Raw genomic sequence first — 19,385 nt, forward strand, 5'->3', positions numbered from 1 at the left:
TGGAGAGTTAAATTGTCTGTATTTGTTGTGCAGAGTTAAGTTGAGTTGGTAATTATTATCTGGGTTTGTTGTGCAGAGTTGAGTTGAGTTAGAAAATATATTGATTTTTAAGGTTAGTTTTGAGGGGATAAAAAGGGGAATTTTGAGGGGGTAAAAAAGGGTTTTAATAACACATAGGTTTTCTTTATGGATTTAACAAATATGGTAATAAATACCCATCCAACTCAACTCAACTCAACTCATACCCATTTATCAAACACCCCCTAATAAATTTTGTATATTACACAGTATTCGAAAGTGACTACAGTAATTACAAATACTTCTTTGTCTTATTACATATATGTACTTCATGATTTTTTACCCAAATGTAGTGGCGGTATGAAATTCAAAATTTGATCAGTTATAAAAAGCATTTGTTTGCTTTATGAAGAACAGTAAGTTGGATTCATTTTCATTTTCACACATGACTTCCACCATCTTCTTTGTCAGCCTTGGGAACTTTTCTCCTCTTGCAGATGCAGTCGCGATTTTCATTAATCGCCTCGGACCGTTCCCGTCACTACGTCGCTGCACTGCATATTTTGGTCCCATTTTTCGTCAACTATTCTATCCATGAAGATATGAGCAGTTCAAGGATTTAATCTCCCATCTTTCCGTAGTTTTTTGCGACGAGCAACTGAAAATGATTATCCTTCAATGACCATTCATATGAAAAAAAAAATCAGAAGTTACAATCACCTGTTCCTTGTATTTCAAAATTTAAGTTACTATTATTACAACCAGGGTATTGATTAAACCAAGTAGGAGTGTATATGTTTGAATAAATTGATTAAACTTGTCTACTTTTTCACAGTTTGTGCTGCTATAACCTATTCACAAGTTCTCCTTTGCATCCAAAGAGATTATTGTTTCTAAACAGATAAAAGGTTTATTTGCTTACATCACTAATATTCATTTCTTTTTTCCCAAATGAAGCGTCTATTTGGATTAACGTTCCAACCTGTTTGATGACGTTTCTGTTTCTTGTTTTTTCTTTTTTTATAAAACTTAGAAATTAACAGAGTATGTTTGAAAACAAAAAAAATTACAATTCTTCCTCTATTTGTTCTTGATTTCGTTAATTTCATGCATAATTATATGCTACTCTAATATGTTTCTCATATATGACCGCAACGAAGTATTCATTCGGTAGAAAAAATTGCATATGAGTTATTAATTATTAAGAGTTTAGCTACAACTTTCATAGAGAAATTATAAAAGATAGTCTTTCCTCAAGTTTTCACTTTTCAAAACTTATACAGCTTTTTGAAAACTCGAAACTAATTTTTTCGGTACAATTTTAGAATTATTCGAATTGACAGATGTTGTACATAGCGTCTCGCATGATTTCAGAATCCATAATTAGCTTGAATGATTGTTTAATTTTAGCAGCATAAGAGTTGACTTAAAAATATTTACTTTATAGCAAAAAATTTCAAAAGTATAAATCATTTTTGAAACTTTTTGCTATAAAGTATAGATATTATTGGGTTTTTTCTATTTATAAGAATTTCTCTTTGGTATAGTTTAAACTAGATTATAATGTTTGGTAAATAAATACAAAACTAGATATAATAGCTAAAATAGAGTTATAAATATCTTTTTTTGTTTAATTTTAAATTTTAAGTAACCGTCTTTCCGGGTAGCAGCTTCACACGACACCTAGGCTGTCTCTTATACACATCTAGATGTGTATAAGAGACAAACTTAAACTATCCTTATAAATAACTTTTCTTTTGTAATTTTAAATTTTAAGTAACCGTCTTTCCGGGTAGCAGCTTCACACGACACCTAGGAAGCTGAGCAGTTATCAGAAAGTAAACCCTCCTCCTCTGCCTCTGAGTCTCAAACTCGGACACGGTAGCTCGCTTTAATGACTTCTCTTCCAGTGCCCTAGCCAAGCTGAAACTCGAACGGACTCAATCGGAGCGGGAGCAAGAGCACCTGTGCTATCGCCGAACATTCTTAGAATGATTTATTTTATTTGTTACAGATTAATTTTTGAATATTAAGGAAAATAGATTTATTTTTTAAAAAATCAATATAGTATACTTTTCTTAATTTGATGCATTCCGCTCATGAAAATTAGCAAAGATTTGATTAGGTGTGAAATAGATAGATGCATAAAATAATCTTATTTTTAAAGTACAAAATTGAAATTAAATATTCATTAAATCTCTTTCCGATTTTAGGAAAATCGGAAAGCTAATAGAATATTGCTATTAAAATTGGTGTACAATTAACATGTTTTTAATCAAATCTGTTTTAAAAAATGTCAAAAATGTTAAGATTTTTTATATCAATTCTATCTCTCACAGTAATCCCAAACGCAGGCTAAGTGGGGTAAAATACTTGACGGATTGATTTGATTTAAGCCTAAGATTGAAATTAACAATTGAATGAGACTATCTAGCTTGAATTGGAAACCTTGGTAAGATTTTGTTTCAATCTTAACGTGTTTTATCTTTCATCTACTTTTCTTATTTAGTCTACTCCCCTTATTTTATTTATTTATTTATTACAACTATTATTCTAACTTTGAGAAACTTTAATCTTTCATTTAATTACCATAATTAATCTTCCATATGATGCATTGTCATGCTATAAATTATACCATAAGATTGTTCCATTATATATTAGTTCATCTATGTTTCAATATTATTTGAATTAGATCATTTAAGACATAATAACGAAAAAAAAAACACTTTTATTTTATATTTGAGATAAAGAATAGGAGAAAATATGGATGGAAAAACAGGCTTGTTGAATTGAGTAATTGCAAGGGTATTGGTTGAGTTTCCTATATATTGGGTTAAAAAAGAAAATTAATATAAGATATAGCATTTTAATTATAGGAAGCTAAAAAGAATATGAATGCTTTATTAACAAAATTTCATAAAAAAATAAAAAACCACCATAAAAAAATATTTAAGCAATACAATGCAATTTTGGAAAAATGTCATGGATGAGCCAATGTGCCATGAACTTGTAAGTCTTTTGTGTCAAATGGACTCCATCCCAACTAATATGTTCATTAGGATTTGGGCAAACTTGTACTCCAGGTAGACCACACATTTGCATGAGGTTAAAGTTGTAATCTCCTCCAACCCCACAACATGATTTTTGCAAAGAACCTTCATCAAATCCTATTCATATATAACAGTAGGTAGAAGCATTAAAAATTTGAGAAGTGTTTTAATCTTTTGTAAGTTAAGAAGATGATATAAGAGTAAGGAGAAAAAATTACCTAGAACAAAAGCATGACGAATAATCCATAAAAATGCATGGTAATAGTCACCATATACGATAATAGTATGTGGATTCTCTTTTTTTAGTACTTCAATAGTTTGCTTGATTTGATCATTATGATAGCTTGCCAAACTATTCAAATCCTTTAAACAATGGAATTCATCGTAAGCAGATGTGTCATTGGTTTGGAATCCAGTGAGATAGATGGGGAAGCATCCAATTGGGAAGTTTCCAGGAACAATAACTCGAGTAGCACCATAGCTTATAACTTTCTACAAATATTACAAACAAAAGAAATGTAAGTAAATAAACTTCTCATTCATATGAGTAACAAAAAAAAGATATGATCTATTGTAGACAAAAATTTACCTCAAGAGCAGTTTTTATGGTTTGAACAACATTTGGCACCATGTCTTTTGCCTCTTGAATAGTTTTGCCTTGGAATAGTGCGTAGTTATAGTCATTACCACCAATCTCACCCACCAAGAACAATGCACTCCTTAATTTCTCATTGCAATCTACACAACATATAAACATGAAATTGTCAATATCAAAATGTAAAATGTAGAAAATACTAAAACAAAGTGAGTATATGTAGAAAACTAAAGTAGAAGGGCAATTAATTACCTCTTTGATTGTGACAAACAGAGTTGAAATGAGAGAACATCCAATCAAGTTGATGATTGAGAGAAGAGTTAGTAACTAGAGATAAAATTTTCTTCGTAGAAAGATAATCAGAAGGCAAAGCTGTAGAACCGGCCACTGCAAAGTTGACTCCATGATTCATCAAAGCATCTTTATTCAAATAAGGACTCACCAAAGGAAGTCCAGCATTTAAAGCTACAGATAGATTTGACCATTAGATATTGTTATTTTTAGATATGAATTATCTTGGAGCTATAAAACGGATTAGTGAAAGAAAAATTAGAATATATAAGGTTAAAAATAATGGTTACCAAAGAAATCAAGCATAAGTAGACCGTTGGAGCATCGACCGGTGGGAATGTTGAAGAATGATTGGCCATAAGGAAGATGAGAAAATGGAGTGTTAGGATTTTCACGAATGAGATTTCCAGTGTCGGAGATTGAGTCACCGAGTTGATGTATAGCGTCGAACATGCAAGCTTTCAGTGGATGAGCTTTGGATGAACCAAAAACAAAAAGAAGAAGAAAGAAAAGAGAGAGAAATTTTGGTTAAAGCTGCCATTAGTGAAAGCTTTGTGTGTGAGAAGTTAGGGAAGTGGTGAAGGGTGAAACAATGAATGATTATTTATAGGTTCAGTTTTTTCTTCCCAATGCTTTTGGGGTTTTGATTCAAATTTGTTTCCTAATCCTTCGAGGATGTGGTGGAATTTCCAAGTTTCCAAATATTTATTATTAAAAAGTTAAAAAGTGTATTTTTTAAAAAAAAAATAAAATTTAAAGCTTATTCATAGATATTATTCTAAATTATAAAATATTAAATGATTAATGCTTGAGTTTATCTATCTGAGTTTATAACTTTAGTTGTTAACAATATTTTTTAGACGATTTTTTTTTTTTTATCATTTTTCGATCCGGTTTTATTTGAATAGATAAAATCTTTATTCCAATATAATTAAATCTAAAATTTTACTTTGGATCATTGATAAATTAATAGATCTACTCAATTTAGTCAAATTATATTTGTGTAGACATATTTGCAAAAGAAAATAAAATAAACTTTTGTAGATATAAATAGATTTGAATTTTCTTTTTATGTATTATCATTGAACATAGGAGATGGATAAAATAAAATACAAAACTCAATATCTTTTCGGATATATACCAAAAGAATAACAAATTTAAAAAAGAGAAGCATTTACATTAAATGAAAATTAAATATGAAACTAAAATTATCTTTTTAAGATAAGATAATGACGAAGCTAATGTTTATATTATTTCAAAGTTAATAAATTAGTTGTAATAAAATTATTGTTTTTCCAAACCCTAAAAGAATCTGAAAATTCAAAACTTTAATTTTTGGAAACGGATTTAGAAAAAAAAAATTGAACTTATAAATAACTTTGTGGCCATTATTTTCTTATAATTTTATAATTCATATCTATTTTAAAATTTTGTGGCATCTCTATTATTTTTTTAATCAATTTTTTAATAATTTGCAATGGTATTTTTCTATTTTCAAACAAAAATATTACTTTTTTATAAAGATTAAAAACCCTAAAATATTACCATTTTCCTTGCAATAAATTTGAAAACTAAATGCATTAAATGACTCAATTTGTAGAGGGACTTATTATTAAAAAATATATATTTTTGAAGATTTAGAAAATGTGAAAATCAACTATATAGCATTCATTATACTTTCATGTGTAGAAATAACAAACCGCGAAATTCTCTTGAAATATAGCAAATTTCGTGATCCACACGTGGATTGGTTTTTCGTTAATCATAAAATACCTTCACAAGTCTTTTTAATTCCAATGTAATTAATTCTGCATCTTTCTTAATTACATTGTAATTAGTTTATCAAATTTATAATGAGAAGATTTTCTTTGAGATTTTCACCGGAAACTAAGTGCCTCTTTCCGTGCGGAAAATCTGATATAAATTTAGTGATTTAATTTAAAAATAATTGAAATTTGTATCTCAACAATCTTCTATCTTCAACAAATATTTTAAATTTTTCTAAATCATTTATGACTTCTTATATTTATATTATACTTTCTCTTAATCCTAACTAAATCATCTGTTTTTAAAATAATTTTTATGATTATCTTATTTTGAATTTTCAAATATCATATTATATTAATTTTCCTAATTGACTTTTTATATTTATATTAGATTTTCGGTTAATCATAACTAAATCATACATTTTTGGATTGTTTTTATGATTATCTTTATTATAATTAATCATCTCATTTTTATTAATTAGTAGAATAGCAAAACAAAAACTTCATCAAATTTATAGTAAATGCACTCTCACTCATTCCACTTTCTTTAACCCTAAAATGCCCTAATCTGATTTTCAGTTCACTATATTTAATTTTGCCCTTTGCAGATTTTTTTAGCATGAATATTGATTTTCTCCTAAATTATCTCCCTACACTTTTTGAATTTTAAAAATTGAATGTAATTTTTTAAAACATATCAAATATTTTATCTATTTTTCAATTTTCAACTTTTTTTGCTGATTCTATTTTTTGTTCTCAATAGACAACAAGTCTAGTTTGGAGGCTTGACTTAATCGATCAAATCCACCGGTTCATAGATCAAAGGCTCGGCTTAATAGACTATCGACAAGAGTTCAAGTTGCAAAGTCTTTTCTACAAGAGTTCAAGTTGCAAAGTCTCTTCTACGTGAAAAGGTAGGCCAAGCATATGGAGGGTGTTGGTATTAACAAGTTTGCCTTAGAGATCTTAAACCCACCTTGACAGATTCGATCAAGGAAGGATGTACAATTTGTACATTGAAAATAAGGATGTACAATCATTGAATATTGTTTGTTTCTCTTCTGTTTATGAGATCTCCATAATTGACATCAATACCACATCATAATTGATTAGTAATTTCACTTGATGATTCTTAATTGAGATTTTCATACTCCAATCTAAATCGATTTCTTTTTTATGAATGCAATTATTTAGATTAAGTCTTTTTCAGTCCAGCCCTCATTTTCTAAAATGATATACATAATTTTTGGTAAGTTCAAGAGCAATTTTAATGGTTTGGTTAATTGATTTTCAATGGCAGTGTATTTATTTAAGGTATTTATTGGATGTAGTTTGGAGACTAATTAGAGTGCATTTTAAAGTATTTATTTGATGTAATTTGGAGACTAATTAGAGTATATTTATAGATCACGTATCATTCCCATTCGAAGTATCGCAAAAAACTTTCACAATACTATAAAAGCCTCATCCAAATTATAGTGTAACTAATTTTTTCCTTTTATTACAAATCTTTACTTTCTCCTAAAATATCTCCCATATTTTAAATAATAAAATCATATAGTTTTTTTTTTTTCAAATATCATTTTCTTTATTTGTTTTAATTTTTTAAATCTTTTTTCAATTTGATTTATGTTTTCGCGTTTTGATTTTTTGATTACTTTGAAAAATTTATACAATCAAATATGCGAGATGTATATAATAGATCTACTTGATTTAATCAAATTATATTTGTGTAGATATATTTGATAAAAAAAATAAACTAAACTTTTATAGATGTAAATAAATTTGGATTTTCTTTTTTATATATTATCATTTAACATAGGAGATGGATAAAATAAAATACAAAACTCAATATCCTTTTGGATAAATAAAAAAGGAATAACAAATTTAAAAAAGAAAAGCATTTACATTAAATGAAAATTAAATATGAAACTAAAATTATATTTTTAAGATAAGATAATGACCAACATAATTTTTATATTTTTTTCAAAGTTAATAAATTAGTTTAAATAAAATTATTGTTTTTCCAAAACCTAATGGGATGTTTGTTTCAAGGGTTGGATAAATTAGTTTAAATATCTCCCCTGTTTTAAGTCGTAGGTTTTTTTTCAAATATCATTTTCTTTATTTTTCATTTTTTAAATCTTTTTTCAACTTAATTTATGTCTTTGCATTTTGATTTTTTTATTACTTTGAAAAATTTATACAATCAAATATGCGAGATATATACATATAAAATAGATCTACTTGATTTAGTCAAATTATATTTGTGTAGACATATTTGTCAAAAAAATAATAATAATAATAAACTTTTGTAGATGTAAATAGATTTGAATTTTCTTTTTATATATTATCATTTAACATAGGAGATGGATAAAATAAAATACAAAACTCAATATATTTTTGGATATATAAAAAAGAAAAGCATTTATATTAAATGAAAATTAAATATGAAACTAAAATTATCTTTTTAAGATAAGATAATGACCAACCTAATTTTTATATTATTTCAAAGATAATAAATTAGTTTAAATGAAAATTTTTGTTTGCTTCAAGGGTTGAGATTAGATGGGTTATACATCTTAAGCCCAACCTTTGTTTGGACATGGATTCAGGAAGTCTGGCTTCCTACGTCCTTTTCCCATGGGTATTCAAATCCATGGGTTATCATCCCCTCATTTTTTTTAATTTAATCTAGGGAATACGTCGACCAACCTCTGGATACCACCTTCGGTGACCACGAGGCCAACTCTGATCGCCTCCCTTTGACGATCGCAACCAGCCAACTCCAGTTACCACCCTCTGACTACCACCGCCGGCCAACTACGATAAACGCCGCCGGCAAACTTCAACACCACCTCCGCATACCAACTCCGGCCGCCACCTCCGGCGACCGCCACCGACGAACTTCAGTTGCCACCTTCTGCAACCGTCATTGGCCATCTCCGGCCGCCACCTCGGCGAACACAATCTGCCAACTCTCCACCTTGGTGACCGTCATCAGCCAACCTTGGCGGTATGAAATTCAAAATTTGATCCGTTATAAAAAGCATTTGTTTGCTTTATGAAGAACAGTAAGTTGGATTCATTTTCATTTTCACACATGACTTCCACCATCTTCTTTGTCAACTTGTTTGATAATTATTTGTTTCACGTTTTTTATATTTTTCCCTTACATTTTTCCTTATTTTATACTTTGAATATAATTTAATTATGTGTAAAATAAAAAAAAAAAAGAAAAGTTATATGTATCCAACCATAGGGATTAATGTATGATATTTTATCAAATCATATAGACTAAATTCTAAACTTTCAAAATTATAGGAACTAAATTTTAACTTTTGACACAAAGATCCACCGCCAAGAGATGTTGAGGAGATAAACCACCAGGCCTCCATGGAACTATTAAATAGAGACATAGAAGCTACTGAAGGCCATAAGCATAAGGCAACTTATGCTGATATTATCCACGCGTGAAAATTCTTCGATGGCTTCAGAATTAGTGATACCACTTCGTCTTCAGCCAGTGTTCCTTCTGAAAGTTGCCAGCAAAATGTCCATGAAACAGAACAAGAGGAGGGTCTGAAATGGAAAAATATCATCGTGCTCAGGCGCAGATATTTCCATGAAGATTGGTCTTGCATAATGGAGGCTCTTAGAGACTCAAATGAGGCGATCAATGCTTTCGATCCCTTTCATGCAGATAAAGCGCTTTTATCTATTAGAGAGAAGGATCAAGCAGGACTTCTCTGTATGAATAAAGGGTGCGTCGCAGTTGAACGGGATCTGTTGGGCCTTCGAAGCTGAAGATAAACGAAATTTGGGCTTACTAAATAAAACTGAGGCCCAAGTAAAAGTAGAAAACCATTTGATCCTTGAGAAAAACCAGCTGAAAACAAAACAATGTGCTAAAAGCACGATCCATGTGAAAAAAGATCCCAACCCTATACGTTGACGTTTAGAATTTATTCATTGCACTTACTGAAATGAAAAGCTTGAATGACTATACTGAAGAATTTCTTTCTATTGTAGATGACTTTGAGAGAGAAAAGAAAAATGGAGAGATGCTGCTGAATTCTCTTGAGAGAGACGATGGAGATGGAGATCAAGACAAACAAGAAGAGGAAGCAGAGGAAGAGAAAGACAAGGACACAAATATTTTACATTGTCGGCCCAAAATTAGCCTACATCCACGAAGAGGAGCTGATATTAGTCTTGGAGATGATCTTGAAGATCTACAGATGAGTCACTTTGCTAGTTCTACTTATCTTTTGATTTGTATAGTACATATAAAATCTAGCTACAAGTGTATTTATAGTTTTATTTGTGTACAACGGTCCCAACAAACTTTGTAGAAGTTCATTCAATCATTTTTTTTTTAACAATCTTCACCTTGAAATTAACTTCAAGGAGTTTCTTCCAGCTACCCTTTTTGCTAACCCTTTTCTTCTTCAACCTTTGTCTCTCAACTCAAACTCTATAATATCGAGGCATTTCTGAAGTTTGAGCTGGGTGACAGTCTTGGATAACATGTTGGAGGCATAATCTGAGGTATGAACTTTAAGTACCTCTATCCGTTTATTTTATATTTGTTCTCATATAAAATGAAATTTCACATCAATGCACTAAATGAAATTCGGGCTTTAATGTCAGTTGGCAACCGACATTAATGATAGTGTTATTAAAGCCTTTTAATGTCGGTTTTAAACCGACATTAAAGGGATTTTATGTCGGTTGGAATCCGACATTAAAGATAGTGTTATTAAACCCCATTAATGTCGGTTTTAAACGGACATTAAAGGGCTTCAATAACACCATAACACAACCTTCAATGTCGATTACAACCAACCGACATTGAAGGTCTTTAATGTCGATTGTAACCAACATTAAAGGTCTTTAGTGATTAAAGCTTGTTGGTTGCAACCGACATTAAAGCCTTTTTTTTTTTTAATTCTTAACCAATATTGAATTCCAAATCTGTCCATTTTATCAATTATTGTCCGTTTTTTAAAGTTCCCTTGCCAAATCCATTTTTCAGTAAAAAAGTATAACATGATATATCATCATCGAATGTTATGGCTATGACATATTATTCGTATATGGATTGTAAATCTATTACATTTAATCCGCAAATTCTGCTATAGAATTATAATTTAAAAGGCGTACAATAATTCAGGCCTTGAAAACACAAATTACAAGTAATACAAAGATTATGATTTTACAAACATTACGAGTTTACTGTCCCTCTCCATTTGGTAAGTATTGATCCCTTCATAATTCTTCTTGAACAGACCCCCAACTTCAACAATGTCTGGTTATAGGCATCTTTATAAGACTACCACCTTGAGCACCACAAAAGGTTGAAAGAGGGCATAAAATGACAAACAACTCTTCTACTGAAACAAGGAACTTAACTATACATTTTAAAATTGGAGCACATTATTTTATATGAAATTATGAAGCTAAACAAAATCATAATGGCACGTGCAAGCACACCATTTAGTTCGTCAGATGATTCAGCAGTATCTCTGCCTAGTTGATCAAGTAGAAATAACCACGGCTAAAAATAACAGATTAGTTTATCCCACAGAAATCCCAAGAGTCTTCTGATTAAAAAGGCAAGACAATCAGATGAAGTAGAAAAGGTTCCAAATATAACATGGTCACACGAAACATCTAAATAATAATTCCTCGTTCTATATAGTGATCAATAATTAAACTCACTTCAAAAAAGAAATGGCACAGCAAAAACCCACAACTGAATTTATACTTTTGCCATTCAAGAGGAAGCGCCACTACGGATAGCTTGACCTTTCTTAGGTTTGCAAGTCGCCAGCTGAGTTTCGGGCTGTGGTATCATGAATTATGGAAAAATAAGAAATACATTAAAAGCAATCCATTCTTAACTGAACAAGTGTAATTAGGCAGTCTGATATATTACCTCCTTCTTAACAGGCTCTTCTTTCTCGGACAAAATTAGCTCAATGTGGCCAGGAGAAGACATGTAAAATCAGCTCAATGTGGCAAGGAGAAGACATGTAAGCTGCCAACCAGTCAGAAAAGAATATAGAATTGAAGGTCAGGCAATAGGTTCAATTTCCTATTTTTTTCAACTTTCTAATGATGATTGCTCCTGGGGCTGTTTATTGGCCTTTCAGGAGTAGGGCTCCTGTCAATTACAAATGTAGAAGTTTGTGAAGCAACTGCTGGTATATAAACTCAGAACAATACAACTGATGTTAAAGGAACAAACAGTAAGAAAGAAACAGAGATAAAAGGAAATAAGAATGAAGTCGAATCCTGGAGAAGTTAGAGCCATCTGAAATGGGATGTTGATTAGCAGATCTCTCAACTCCCAGAACTCCTGAAGGCAAATTATTATCAATGTCCAGTAACACACGGAAAGAATATTACAGAGGAAAGCAGAAGGCTGAAGCCCAACTAAACACGACACAAACCATTTAGCCTTGCACTTTGAACGCTTTCCTAGTCGGCCACTTTTCTCTCTTTTTCGGCCTTTTCTTTTCCGTCCACGGTGAGGCTTTGCTGTCTTCTTGAATCTCCTCTTCCTGTACTTAGTAGAAACCAAATTCGTTCAGATCTGGCGAATTGATTATCTGCGAACCTTGTCCAGATCTGGTGTATCAAACCAAACTGCAACAACAGAGGGCAAGATGTATTAAACAGAGAAATTAGAAAAAAAAAAAAAAAGGAAAAAAAAAACAGAAAGAAAAAACAAAAATCTGCAAACCTTGTCCAGATCTAGTGATCGTTCGACGACGGAACAAACGACGAACGGCGACTGAAGGAATGACAAACGACGACGGCGGCAGATATGGCAATCGTCGGCAGCAAATCTGGAGACACGCGAACGACGACGAAATGAACAATAGATCTGACGGAGACACGCGAACGACGACGAAATGAGCAGCAGATCCGGTGGAATGACCAACAAATCCACTTTGGAAGATAGAGTGAGAAACGAAATGAGCAGTAGACATGGGTTTGGAAGAGAGGAGTGAGAAAGAATAGGGTATGAAGAGGAAAGTGTGAGAATGAGAGGAAAAATAAAATAGAGGGAGAGTGAAGAGGGAAATGAAAAAAATTGGAGGAAAATAGAAAGTTGGAGGAAAAAGTGAAGTGGGTCTTTAATTTCGGTTTGAAACCGACATTAAAGATACCCTACAATGTCGGTTTTAAACCGACATTAAAGATCTGCTTTTTAAAAAAAAAAACAAAAAACAAAACCGACATCATACATCCGATTTCACTTTTTTCAACCGACATTAAAGCCCAAAATTCTTGTAGTGATGTGTTTTGTTCGATTATGATATTGTGAGTGCTTAGATAGATGTATAGTACTCTGATTATCACATAATATTTTTACTGTATCTTGCTTAATACCAAAATCACGTAGAAGTCCTTTTAGCCATAACCCCTCCTTTACTGCCTCTGAAAGGGCAATAAATTTAGCTTCAGTAGTGGAAAGGGCTACTACTAACTGTAATGTAGCCTTCCAACTTAGTACACACCGTCTAACATAGGAAGATATAACCTAATAAGGATTGCCTTTTATCTAATTCTCCAGTGTAGTCAGAGTCAACATACCCCATTCTGGTCCATTGCCTGAAGCTTGTTGATACAGTAGTTTGGCACTTAAAGTGCCCTTAAGATACTTCATAATCCACTTTGTTGCCTCCCAATGCCTCTTAACCAAATTAGCCATGTACCTACTTATTAGACTTGTAGCATAAGCAATATCTAGTCTTGTAGAAATCATTAGGTACATTAGAGTTCCCACAACGTGAGAATAGGGAATAGTTGACATTATCTTCAAATGTTCAATGTCTGACTCTTTTGGTGAGTTTTCTGCTGAAAGTTTGAAACAATGTGTGATAGAAGTACTGACTGCTTTAGCTTCTATCATGTGATATTTCTTGATTAATTTTTCACAATATTGTGTCTGATCAATGCTAAGTTTTTATGATTTTCTATCTCTGCTAATATCAATGCCAAAAAATTTGTTTGCATTACCCATATCTTTCATTTCAAGTTCTGATTTCAGTAGGTCTTTAACTTGATTTAAGTCTTTCATAATTGTTCCTGATAGCAACATAACATCTACATAGAGGAGTAGATAGATAGGATGTGTATAGGTGTTAGTGTTTATATAAACACAATTATCATAAGAACTCTTAGTAAATCCATTCTTCTGTATAAAATCATTGAATCTTTTGTTCCAATACCTAGGAGATTGTTTAAGGCCATAAATAGATCTTTTAAGTAAACAGTAATGATCTTTTCTCTCTCTTACTTCATAGCCTTTTGGTTGACTCATATAAATGAATTCATCTAAGAAGCCATGTAGAAAGGTTGTTTTGACATCAAGTTGCTCTAGCTCTAGGTCTTGTTGAGCCACAATGGACAATATAAGTTTGATAGATGTTTGTTTGACCACAAGGGAAAAATCTCATTGTAGTCAACACCTTGTCTTTGAGTGAATCCCTTTGCAACCAGCCTAGCTTTATATCTAGGTCATTAACCATTAGGGACACCTTACTTGTACTTATAAACCCATTTGGATGCAATTGGTTTGCACCCTTTAGGTAAGAGAACCAACTCCCAAGTGTCATTCTTTATAAGAGATTCAACCTCTTCATTCATTGCCTCTATCCATATTTTAGCTTTAGTGCTTACTGCCTCTCCAAAGGTAAAGCGTTCAAGTTCATTGTTGAGGCCTAAAGCATTTAAAGCTAAATTGATATAATCATCATATCTTGAGGGGGGCATTATAGTTCTTCTTTACCTATCCTTGCTAGGCTATAACCCCTTAGGTCTGGTTCCTCTTGCTCTAGATCAGAAACAACATTTTCTACATCTTCTTCATGATGAGGTAGTTGATCAATTTGTGATTCTGAGCTTGAGGGATCAGTGGTAGGATTTAGGAGCTGCTCCACCTCAATTGTATCAAACTTTCCTTGAGGTGCTGAAACATTTGAATTAGGATTTTGCATAAACATTTCAGTCTCCCTAAAGATGACATCTCTGCTTGTTATACACCTTTTTTCTGTAAGATGCCACAATCTAAAGCCTTTCACACCTTCAGCAAAACCTAAAAACATATATTTCACTGATCGGGTAACTAACTTCCCCTTGTTCTTGTTTACAAAACCTGTGCAACCAAACACCCTTAGGTTGTTTAGATTAGAAGAATGTTTAGTCCACCTTGCTTATGAGGGCATGAGGCATGAGGCATGAGGGTGTCTATTGAGAGTATAGACAGTATAATATGTTGCCTCAGCCCAAAACTTCTCAAGAAGGATGACATTTGATAAGAGACTCCTCACTCTCTCCATGATTGTTCAGTTTAATTTCTCTGCCACCTCATTTTGCTGGGGTGTGTACCTTACAGTCTTGTGTCTAATAATCCCCTGTTGCCTACAAAAGACATTAAACTCTTCTGCACAGAACTCAAGCCCATTATCAGTCCTAAGACACTTTATTTGGCTATTAGTTTGTTTTTTAACCATAGTCTTCCATTCTTTGAACTTTTCAAACACCAAATCCTTAGTTTTAAGGAAAAATATCCAGTATTTCCTAGAGTAATCATCAACAAAGGTTAAGAAATACCTGACTCCACTCAGGGATTGGAAAGGTGAAGGGCCCCAAAGGTCCGAATGCACATAATCAAGGATGGCCTTGGTTGTATGTTGAGCCTTAACAAAACTCTTCCTTGTAGCTTTACCTATCGCACAATGCTCACAGAAGGATAGGGTTTGATGAATTTCTTTAGGTAGAATTCCTTGATTGGCAAGAGCTTGTAGACCTTTGGCACTAATGTGAGAAAATCTTTTGTGCCAAAGATATCCTTCAGTAGGCTCTTTAGAAGTCACAACTAAGGCTGAATGCACTTTCTAAACTCCTTGAACAACATAGATCTCATTTATTTTAATCCCTCTGAAAATAGGCTTACTATTCTTCAATACTTCACAGTAGCCTTCCTTTGCTCTGTTTAGCAACCAATTGAATTAAGAATGCCTAGTGAAATCAAGTTCTTCTTCAACTTAGGTACATGTCTAAAATTTCTTAGTAATTTGACTGACCCATCTTCAAGCTTGAGTGAAACAAAACCAATACCAATCATTGGACATGAGTTATTATTACCCATGTATACTGAGCCTCCATCCAGATCTTTATATGTGCTGAATCAGTCCTTGTGAGGTGTCATATGAAAAGAACACCCTGAGTCTAGAACCCAATCTAGGTTCTTATCTTCTGCCTTTTGATTTGATGTAGCTCAGGCATCTGGATAGAAAATAGAGTCCTTTCTGACTAAGGCTTCTCTTGACTGACTTGGCTGGTTTTTCTGTTGAGGCTGTGATTGTGATTGTTTGTTCGTCTGTTTATTTCTCCATTTCAAGGTTCTACAATCCTTGATTAGATGGCCCAACTTTTTACAATATTTGTATCTAACCTTGGATTTTTCTTTACCTTCTTCTATAGAATTATGATTGCCTTTTTATTTGTTGCTTTGTTTAGACTTCCCCTTAATAAATAAACCCTCAGCACTGGGTTTCTCTTCTTTCCTGGTTAGAAGCTCCATTTCTCTAATTTTTAGGGCTGAAATTATTATATCGATTGATAAAGAGTCTCTACCATACTTTAATGTTGTCTCAACATCTTTGTAAGAATCTGCAAGTGAGTTAAGAAGCACAAAGGCTTCATTGACAACCCCAATCTCTTCACCTTGAGTCTTAAATTCTATTGTGATTCTCTTGAAGTCGTCAAGATTTTCAGTTAATGATTTTGAAGAGCTCATATTGAAGGTGAAAAACCTTTCTCTCAAGAAGTGTTTGTTCGAAAAGTTCTTTGTCTCATACAACTCATTCAATTTAGTCCACATCTTGAAGGTTGTTTCTTGGTCAATTACTTGTCTTAGTACACTGTCTAACAGGTTTGGTACAAGAGTACCGTGAGCAATTAGCTTCATATTCTCCATTTCTTCTTCAGTTGCTGTGATAGGTAGTTTAGTTGGGTCTTCAAGAACCTTGTGTACTCTTTGTTGCCCTAAAATCGCTTTAATTTTGGCTTTCCACAAGCCAAAATCTCCTTTTCCATCAAATTGTTCAATATCATATCTTGCTACTTCCCTTTTTTGACTTCTTTTGACATCAAAAGCTCCAAGATTTACTTTCTTTTAGATCTTGACCAATCTTGAAGTTTTCTTGCAGGTTCTGATACTACTTTCTTGGGCCTTGGAAGCTGAAGATAAACGAGATTTGCGCTTACTAAATGAATCTGAGGCCCGAGTAAAAGTAGAAAACCATTTGATCCTTGAGAAAAACCAGCTGAAAACAAAACAATGTGAAAAAAGATCCCAGCCCTACATGTTGACGATCAGAATTTATTCATTGCACTTACTGAAATGAAAAGCTTGAATGATTATACTAGAGAATTTCTTTCAATTGCAGATGACTTCGAGAGAGAAAAGAAAAATGGAGAGATGCTGTCAAATTCTCTTAAGAAAGACGATGGAGATGGAGATCAAGACAAACAAAAAGATGAAGTAGAGAAAGAGAAAAGCAAGGGCACAAAGATCTTTTGATTTACAGATGAGTCACTTAACTAGTTCTACTTTTCTTTTGATTTGTACGGTAGATATAAAATCTAACTACAAGTGTATTTCTAGTTTTTTTTGTGTACAACGGTTACAACAAACTTTATAGATGTTGATTTCATCATTTCCATAAATTTCAATGAACGGGATCCACATGCTGAATCCTTCTTTTTCCAAGACTCGGCTGCCAGAACTCCCATACACGCAACTATTAATTGCAGTCGTCAACAGTTGAATCACTTTCTTGTTGAGAAGCTAAGAAAAGGAAAAATGATTAGTTATGCAACAGAAGGTGACATGGAGACTAAAAGACAAAGGGGCACTCAAAAGAAAAATTCAAGAAGAGATCCCAAAAGCCAGAAAAAGGTCACTACTTTCCCTTCTCCTAAAAATAATACAGCTGTATTTTATTCCTGAATTGATAAAAAAACAGGGGAATTTTTAGATAAAAAGCCATCCTTAGATCTCATATTTCAAAAATGTTTTTAAATATGATTATTTTCAAGAAAAGATTTTAATATCATTTTTATTTTCGATTTTTACATATATTTCTCTATTTTAAAACTTTCTTAATGACGTAGAGAGAATATTCATTTGATATGATTTTTTTTTTCATATTTTCAAATGGAGAAAGAAAATGCATTTATTTGTTCAATTTTTTCTTTATTTAATTTGATTGAAGAGATAAAATACATTTAATGAATTTTTTTCTATTTCATTTGTTTCACGTTTTTTTTTTCTACGAATTCATGATTATTTAAAATATACCTCAAAACATTTTGTTAGGAATTTAAAAATATTCTAACCAATATATGAAATATACCACAATATATAAATTAAATGTTTGACATAAATCACCCCATAATGCATTTAGTATGGAGAGAGAAAATGCATCTATTATGATTTCTTTCCCTTTTTCAATTGTAGAGATAAAATACATTTGATATACTTTTTCCATTTTCATTTGGAGAGAGAAAATGATATTTAATATGATCTTATTTTCCATTTCGTTTTTCATGTTGATTTTTGTTATTATGTTAAATATTTCATTGTTTGTTCACTTGAACATGTAATATATTTCGTTGTTTATTGGTACATATCAATTTATTACGGTTTTTTACGGATTAGTGATTATTTTAAATATACCTTAGAACATTTTGATGGATTCATGATTATTTTAAATATACCTTATAATATTTTGTTAGGTATTTGAAAATATTCTAACCAATATATGAAATATACTATAATTTATAAATTAGAGATTGACTCAATGATTTACATAAATCATAGTATAAACCTATATATGAAATATACTACAGTATATAAATCAATTTCATTTACAACACAATATATATATATCATAATACAATAAGTCTAAATAAAAAAAAAACACTCATTTATATCAAATAAATGTATACATATACCACAATATATATCAAATTTTCTTACAAAAGATAAAAACAAAAAGTACACATATGTCATAGTATATATAAAAAGTAGGAAAAAATAAAGTATGTCGTCATATGAGGTTTATAATACATAACCCTCCATCTTCATCTCTTCTTCTTTTTCAGCCATGGCTGCCATGGATCTCCCTTCCCTCTGTCGTCGACTAGATTTGCTCGCCCTACCGTGCCGTCAAGTAAATCTACTCAACCTATGACTGTGATTCGCCTTACACCATTCGTGCCATCGATTTATCCCAAGTCGTTCATGTCACCTCGTGTCGAGCCATCAATTCGCCCCACATCGTCATCTACCACCTTCAACTCACATCATCGAATGGAGAAAAGAGAGGAAGGGGGAAGGAGAAAAAAGAGGGAAGAGGAAGAAATGAGTGTGAATTATGGGGGAAAGAATATATGAAATATATTATTAGGGGAGAGAGAACATATGCATGGAAGAGAGATAATATGCATGGGAAAGAGAGTATATATGTGGGAGAGAGAATATGCATGAAGGAGAGAGAATATGCATGGGGAAAGAGAAATACATATATTAATTTAATTAATTATATCATATATAATTAATTTCCTCAATTAATTCGA

At 31.9% G+C, this 19,385-nt stretch overlaps 2 long non-coding RNA genes and 1 pseudogene across 6 annotated transcripts; 1 reads left to right on the plus strand and 2 right to left on the minus strand.

The window, feature by feature from the left end:
* Nucleotides 1–2,967: 2,967 nt before the first annotated feature.
* Nucleotides 2,968–4,495, minus strand: LOC120067576 (annotated as a pseudogene).
* A 5,143-nt stretch (nucleotides 4,496–9,638) lies between these two features.
* Nucleotides 9,639–19,385, plus strand: LOC120067235. 5 transcript variants are annotated; one of them, XR_005478952.1, is made up of 4 exons: nucleotides 9,639–10,271; nucleotides 11,676–17,084; nucleotides 17,192–17,703; nucleotides 18,912–19,385. It is a non-coding gene; the product is annotated as an uncharacterized LOC120067235 (long non-coding RNA). The 5 variants fall into 5 exon arrangements; XR_005478949.1 differs by having other exon boundaries at nucleotides 9,640–10,271; nucleotides 11,676–12,255; nucleotides 12,355–17,703; XR_005478950.1 differs by having other exon boundaries at nucleotides 9,640–10,271; nucleotides 11,676–11,798; nucleotides 11,879–17,703.
* Nucleotides 10,932–12,608, minus strand: LOC120067236. Its single transcript, XR_005478953.1, has 3 exons — nucleotides 12,472–12,608; nucleotides 11,662–12,374; nucleotides 10,932–11,568 (listed from the first exon to the last, which is right to left on the minus strand). It is a non-coding gene; the product is annotated as an uncharacterized LOC120067236 (long non-coding RNA).

Source organism: Benincasa hispida, chromosome 12 (assembly GCF_009727055.1).
Source record: "Benincasa hispida cultivar B227 chromosome 12, ASM972705v1, whole genome shotgun sequence".
NCBI classification, from domain to species: domain Eukaryota; kingdom Viridiplantae; phylum Streptophyta; class Magnoliopsida; order Cucurbitales; family Cucurbitaceae; genus Benincasa; species Benincasa hispida.